This window comes from Notolepis coatsorum (assembly GCF_963971535.1).
Source record: "Notolepis coatsorum genome assembly, chromosome: 15".
NCBI lineage: Eukaryota > Metazoa > Chordata > Actinopteri > Aulopiformes > Paralepididae > Notolepis > Notolepis coatsorum.
Window position 1 is genome coordinate 38,975,976 of NC_140179.1, and position 6,798 is coordinate 38,982,773.

The window sequence follows — 6,798 nt, forward strand, 5'->3', positions numbered from 1 at the left end:
AAACATCATGTCTTGTGCCGGTACCCAAAGCTGGGCGCCCGGCCGAGCTCAACGACTACAGACCGGTGGCCCTCACGTCACACATCATGAAGACACTGGAGAGGCTGCTTCTACACCATCTGAGGCCACAGACTGAACACGCCCTTGACCCCCTGCAGTTTGGGTATCGGGAGAGCATCGGGGTGGACGACGCGGTCCTCTACATGCTACATCGGGCCTACTCCTACCTGGATGAGCCGGGGAGTTATGTGAGGATTATGTTTTTTGATTTTTCGAGCGCTTTTAATACTATTCAACCTCCCATACTAAAAGACAAGCTCAGGAAGATGGGGGTGGATCCCTCCTTCACTTCCTGGATCACAGATTACCTGACAGATCGACCACAGTTTGTCAGAATGGGCAACTGTGTCTCGGAGACAGTGGTCAGCAGCACTGGGGCCCCACAGGGGACTGTTCTCGCTCCGTTCTTGTTCACCCTCTACACGGCAGACTTCAATTACAACTCTGAGTCTTGCCACGTCCAAAAATATTCGGACGACACAGCGATTGTGGCGTGTGTGAGGAAGGGACAGGAGGGAGAGTACAGGGACCAGGTGGGAGCCTTCAGCGACTGGAGCGAACGGAACGGCCTCCTTCTGAACGCAAAAAAGACCAAGGAGATGGTACTGGACTTCCGCAGGTCGAAACCACCTCTGCAACCAGTCAGCATACGGGGAAACAACATTGAGACGGTGCAATCATACAAATATTTAGGAGTGCACCTAGATGATAAGCTGGCCTGGGCTGCTAATGCGGAAGCACTTTACAAGAAAGGACAGAGCAGGCTGTTCTTCCTTAGGAGGCTCAGGTCTTTTAATGTGTGTGGGGAAATGTTGTACATGTTTTATCAGGCAGTGGTGTCAAGTGTGCTCCTCTACGCCGCTGTCTGTTGGGGTGGTAATACCACGGCCAGGGATACCAGACGGCTGGATAAGCTGGTCAAGAAGGCTGGCTCAGTGGTAGGGAGGAGACTGGACCCACTGGGGACCGTGGTGGAGAGCCGCACTCAGAGCAAGCTGCTGGCCATCATGGGCAATATCAACCACCCTCTCCACCACACCCTGGTGGGGCAGAGCAGCAGTCGCAGCGGACGGCTCATCTCCCTGCACTCACGGACTGAGCGGCACAGGAGGTCCTTTGTCCCCACAGCCATCAGACTGTACAACAGCGTATTATAGTTACACCTGTTTTTACACCTGTTTTTACACCTGTTTTTACATCTGTTCTTACACCTGTTTTTATACTCCTGCTTTTATCTAATCACGCTCCTATTTTAATTTTAATTTTAATATTGATGGGTATGATTTGATTGAATTTTATCATGTACTTATTTTAATTCATGATACAGACATAATGTGTAACTACTGTTTGGGAATGGTCAAATGTCTGTATGCTATGTGAGCTGCGAGATACCCTGAATTTCCCCAAGGGGATTAATAAAGTATCTATCTATCTATCTATCTATCTATCTAGTCAGTTTGTGTAAAAATGGCAAGCACAATATAAATCAATCTTCATTACGACTTTAAAAACATATGGTAGAAAAGGGTAACCACTGCGCTCAGACAGGTGCGTAGTCTAATGTTCAATATGCAAAAAAGGGAGGTAGGGACCGCACTCTGAATATCGTTGTTTTTTATTTTCAAAGGACACAAAACGTTTTCAGCCATCCGGCCTTCATCAGTGTGTCATCACACTGATGAAGGCCGGATGGCTGAAAACGTTTTGTGTCCTTTGAAAATAAAAAACAACGATATTCAGAGTGCGGTCCCTACCTCCCTTTTTTTACTTTAAAAACATAGCCATTAACATTACATAGGCCTACACACATCTTGCCATAGCGTTAGCAGTTTGTACAACACAACGCACGTTTTAACTATGGTAGCCCGCCAGCTAATACAGTCAATGGAATGTTATCGTAGCTACTAGCTAGCAGAGGAGAAAATGGGAGTCTGAGAGGCGGGGTGTTTAAAGACAATGATAGGTGTTTATTCAACATCCAAGAAGGCTAACATACAACTGTGTTTTTTCCACTGCATGTTGATGTTATGAAGAGAGAGAGAGAGCGAGAGAGCCCCCCCCCCCTCATCCGCATGCGCAGTAGTGCAAAACCAGGTCCACGCCACGACGCCCCGCCCACTCACAGTCAAACCTAGTCCACGCCACGAAGTCCTGCCTCAAACCTAGTCCAAGCCACGAAGCCCCGCCCAGACGTTGGGCTCTGTGGCTCTGCAGATATACCCTACTCGTGTGCTCTTGTGTTTTGTGCAATATCATATATCTGCAGAGCCACAGAGACCAACGTCTGGGCGAGGCTTTCGTGGCGTGGACGGGCTTGAGGCGGGGCTTCGTGGCGTGGATAAGTCTTGTGGCATGGACCTGGCTTTGCACTACTGCGCATGCGGATGAGGGGGGGGCTCTCTCGCTCACGCTCGTTCTCTCTCTCGTTTACGACATACACAACTTTCGTCTTGTTTACACCAGGGTCCCCCATTTTGTTTACATCAGGGTCCCCCATTTTCAATTCATCATAACATGACATACAGATAGACAGTAATGTTACATCTAGACATTTATGACATACCAGATCTACAAATATACTAGACATTTATGACATACCAGATCTACAAATATCAAATATACAGCACTGTTTGTGATACAAAAATAGTAGAGTATATATAGTAATAATAGAGTATATACATTTGAGGGGGAATAAACTGTACATTGGAAGAGGTTGGGTAGGTGGGGAAAACTGTACATTGGAGGGGGTTGGGTGGGGGGGACTGTGCACATTAACCTGGCACACAACATACTTGTTCACATGTCATTTTTCTTTCACTCTAAAGGAAATATGTCTCACATACAGTAGACCCCCCCAGTACTTTGTGGAGACGCAGATGATGAGTACCAGTCTTCTCCTCAGACATATAAAATCAGTTTTTCAATACAAGTACGACTCAAGACACAGAACATTAGTATGCAAAATAAAAAATGAACACAGATTTGAGTGTGAATGAAAACTTTATTTTAACATATTGCTGAATGGGTACAATACAGTACGGCTCAATACACACAATTGTTAAGGGGATGCAGACCAGAGAAAGACGTTTGTCTTGTTTACATCAGGGTCCCCCATTTTCAATTCATATCGACATAGGGACATACAGGTATTTAGTACCGATACATGTGACATATACGGTATTCAAATATACAGTACTGTTACCCATAGATCCTGACAGAGTATATACACATATGATGGGGAGGGGACTGTACATTAGGAGGGGGTGGGTGGGAGAGAAATATACATACGGTGGTGAGGAGACTGTACATTTGGAGGGGGTGGGTGGGAGAGAAATATACATACAGTGGGGAGAGAATATATACATGTGGTGGGGAGGAGACTGTCTATTAGGAGGGGGTGGGGGGTTTGGACATTTACAGTGGCCAGTTTTGAATTGCAGCCTCCCGTAGGTGCTCTTTAAGAGCGGTTTTGAATGTGGGTAGGGATTCACATTCCTTTACAGCTTTGGGTAGGGCGTTCCACATTTTCGTGGCATAATTGCAAAACGTGTTTAGTCCCTTGAGGGCGAATAGAGTTACGAGGTTTAGACAGATGATGTTTAATGCTTTCCACTAATAACCACTAATGATTGGCGCGGTCAGGTGGCATAGCGGAGATTGTGCTCATCACCAATGCAAGAGGCTGCGGTCTTGACTCCCGGAGAGTCAGCATTGCCTTGGCTTGGGCTGATCGCTATACTAACTCATTTGGCTGAGTTAGGGGGAGGGAAGCCGTGGGTGGGTCCTGGGCGTTGTGGACAGCGACCCCTACAGTTCGGTCGGGGCGCCTGCACAGCGAGGGTAGGATCTGGAGAGAGGTAGTGCGACCTTCCACACGTTACACTCTCCCGGTGAGAATCTGCGCTGCCAGGCTGGCTGCCGGCTGGCTGCACATACGTCGGAGGAAAGCATGTGACAGTCTCCGGCCTCTCGGACCAACAGTAGGGGGGGGGGGGCGCAACAACCAGGAAGGGGGTTGGGAATTGGCATAACGACTAAGGGTGGGATGGGAAAAAAATCTGAAAAAGGAGGGGGGAAAAGATAATAAAAAATAAAATAAAAAAACTCTAATGATTGCGGAGGAGGAGGCTCTTGTAGGGGATTCGGTAGTTGATGGGGAGCCAGTGGAGTTTTTGCAGGGTGGGGGTGATGTGCTGCCAGGGTTTGGTGTGCGTGAGGACCCTTGCAGCCGAGTTCAGCGCTGCTTCTTCCTTTCACGGTTGATTTTGTCATTGAATGCCTCCCACTCACTAATATGAAAAAGCATAATATATAGAAAATGTAAAAAAGTTTGACAATGCAATATTCTGGTAATTCTACACTGTACCACTAGTTAGGTCTAATAGCGATATGACCAGGACAACACATACTGTGACAAAGAAAATTCAAAACAAGACATTTAAAAGAGTAAATGTTTCAGATAATAAAAACAAATCTGATGATTAGGATAATGTTGGTATGCCTTTTGTCGACATCTGGGGTCCAGAAGATTTCTTCAGCCCTCTTACTGGTGACCTCATTGACTGCTGCAATAGCGCTTATAGTGGCCTGTCATGGAGAGAGAAGATTACAGTTTACCCCATGAGACAAAGACAAGTAAATTAGCCCCTGGATCATGCATTATTTTTCAATAACTGCACACCTCCACACATTAGAATTGAAATCTCTCAACAAAGGCTTGTTTCATACATAGTACATACATAGTGAAAAGTAAAAATATCATACAAATTCACCTCAGGCAGCAAGACTTCAAGGATATAGGCTACATTATCCAGGATGGGTACAGATGAGACTGTGCTGGCCAGGATGTTTGACAAGAAGTCAAACACTGCGTTTTGATGCCTGTCGTCCTGAAAATAGACTGGGGCACACGTTGACCATGACCGCCTCTTGCTTGGTGACCTCTGGATGTACTTCTGCAACCAGTTTGACGGTTCTCTGCCACTTATGACGGCCTGAGAGTACAGAAAAGCAAGGTGAGAGAATCGTCCAGGATCAAATCATTGTAGACAGTCAGATAGGCTTGGTAAACACAGATTTGGCAACAGGTGCCAACATACTGTACCTTTAGGTGTTCTTTAGTCCGATGTGCTGTGATGATGAAGTCCACCAGCTTTTTTTGTTCAGCACTGCGGTCCATGGCAACCTGGAGGTGTTGTGGGATACTGGTAGTAATCCTTGAAGTCCGAGGCACCCTGTAAACAGGTTGTAGCAGTCCTTGGAGCAGACACCTCGACTCCCTGGTCCTGTGGGCAAACCTCTTGCCGTGCCTTTCAAATTATGAAAAACAATTATAAGTTATTATTGCTTCAACACATGTTGACTAATTATACTCCAAGATACTGTAACGTACCCCTCAGTTTGGAAGCGCTCCATTAGTAGAGTACACCACCACTCACGAATTGAGTTCATGTCCAACAAAAAATCACAGACATGACAAACAATAAAATGGGATTATCATTAATGGCCAATGAGTTGTACAATTGAGCTATATTGGTAGGCAATGGCATGATGTAATGAGAATGATATGAACTGGTATTTTAAGTAATTGCAATCACAAGTATCTCTGCTTGCAAGTTGTGCAACATGTGTTACATAGGCCCTTTACTTTGGTTGGAAATACAGACCTCTGTGAACTGGAACCGGGTGTTGGCGACAATGCAAAGGGTGTACTGAAAAAAGGGGTTATCTTTTAATTTCCTAACTCCACTAAAACGTGGTGCATCCAGCAGCAGTTATGTAATGTTCTGCGTCTTCAATAGAAGACTTAATATATATATATATATTCAAGGGTAAAACCAATGTATACCAATATGAAACAATCTTACCATAAGCATAAAAATCCCACAGTCAATTCCATTTGTTTGTCGTGGAATTAACATGTGCTAGAAATGAAATAAGTTATTAATGCCCATGAAGAAAAGAAAATGGGGGCTTTATACATATGTTATCTTACAACATAACAATGATGGCAGAAATCATGGGGGATAATAGTAAAGACTATTAGCTTTTCACCTGCAAATCATAGGCCGTCGTCTCAGTCCAGGGTCTAGGATCTATGCCCTGTGCGAGGGAGGGAGGGAGGGGGCAGAATTAATTATTCGATATCAGTATAATAACTGGACTTGGAGAAGTCTTTATTCGGCATGCAGACAGACACGCAGTTAGTTGGGTCGCTGATGCGTTTGAGTCTCTGCACTCCCTCCCCCCAAGGGCAGCCGGGAGCAGTATCTCTCATCAGTGAACCATCACATCTAAATGCCATATGAACACAACAAACAGTAGCTCTCATCTGTGTTCCTAAAAACAGTTCTGTAGTCTTCATCGCCAAAGCCAGAGGTATGATCTATGTATTTGGAGTCCAATAATAGAATCTCCTGTATGCGTGGCTTCAAGACCTAGAATGGGTATGTAAAAATAAGCACAGCATGTCAGTCAGGTTTCTGTGGGAATGTGGATTCTGCTATTCTCCCAGAACGGCAGACATGTGCTCCTCTCACCCAACGTGGATTCTGCTATTCTCCAAGGACGGTGGACGTGTGCCCCTCTCACCCAACGTGGATTCTGCTATTCTCCCAGGACGGCGGACGTGTGCCCCTCTCACCCAACGTGGATTCTGCTATTCTCCCAGGACGGCGGCCATGTGCCCTTCTCAAGTTCAAGTTCAAGTTCTTTAATAGTTGTCATACAGAAGTACAG